The sequence below is a fragment of the Phalaenopsis equestris genome, unplaced genomic scaffold (assembly GCF_001263595.1).
Source record: "Phalaenopsis equestris unplaced genomic scaffold, ASM126359v1 Scaffold209430, whole genome shotgun sequence".
Taxonomy (NCBI): domain Eukaryota; kingdom Viridiplantae; phylum Streptophyta; class Magnoliopsida; order Asparagales; family Orchidaceae; genus Phalaenopsis; species Phalaenopsis equestris.
The window spans coordinates 23,151-24,152 of record NW_018228595.1 but is presented as its reverse complement, the minus strand read 5'-3'; the positions used below and the strand labels follow the sequence as shown (position 1 = coordinate 24,152).

General features: G+C 26.1%; 1 non-coding gene across 1 annotated transcript; it reads right to left on the bottom strand.

Annotated features, from left to right (window-relative positions):
- Window positions 1-591: 591 nt before the first annotated feature.
- TRNAS-AGA lies at window positions 592-673 on the bottom strand. Its single transcript has one exon. It is a non-coding gene; the product is annotated as a tRNA-Ser (tRNA).
- Window positions 674-1,002: the final 329 nt, after the last annotated feature.

The following is a 1,002-nucleotide window of genomic DNA, read 5'->3' as shown; positions in this document are numbered from 1 at the left end:
ATTTTTAATCAGCTGATCAACAAATTATTCAATAAGCTGCAGCTGCCCCAAATAGACCCTAAACGACAACAAACTTAAGGGGAGGCGGCGAAGATCGAGGAGTAGACAAGAGAGGAGAAGAATTTGAGTTCAGGGAGGACATAAGTTTAAAATGATTATTGATCTAAAAAAACTATTTTGATTTTTTGTTTAAAAAAAAATTATGATTTCTCAATTGAGTTTTTGCTATCTCAAAACTAATTATATTTGTTTAAATAAATAAATATATGAATGCGTTCAAGAGTTATTTATATTAATATGAAATTGTGGATCTAAAATGTTTTTTTTTATTAGTGTTATAATAAATACAATCTAATAAATAAAATTGGCGGCCCAAAAATACTATCATATCATATCATTTGAATACTGAAATTAACAAAAAATAAATTATTTATAAAAATATAAATTATAAAATTCATCATATTACAATCCAATTTAGCCTAAAGATTAAGATCTCTATCTCTCGACTGAAATATCTTACACGTGACATGAGTACCGTTACAATTAAAATTGGGTAAATTTATGAAAAAAGAAAACCTTTTCAGCTTGGATCGTGAGCGGCAGGATTCGAACCTGCGCGGGCAGAGCCCACATGATTTCTAGTCATGCCCGATAACCACTCCGGCACGCTCACTTTATTGTTACAAATTTTCACATACATTATTTTACCTAATTTGTATTCTAAATACCATTCAATTCTAAGGTATTTAAATATTTATAATAATTATATTTTTTTTTTTCTTTACATTTATACCACTCAATTTCTTAATATTACATGAAAGATATCACAATTTTATTTTTGAAAATTGAAATATATTTTTTGATGCTTTAACTAAAATGATATATATGTAAATGTTTGAACTGTAAATAATATGGAATATATGTAAATTTTCCTTCTTCTAAATTTTAAGATTCCATTGTTATTATTATGCATAAAAAATTGTTTCAAGTCTTTTACATATG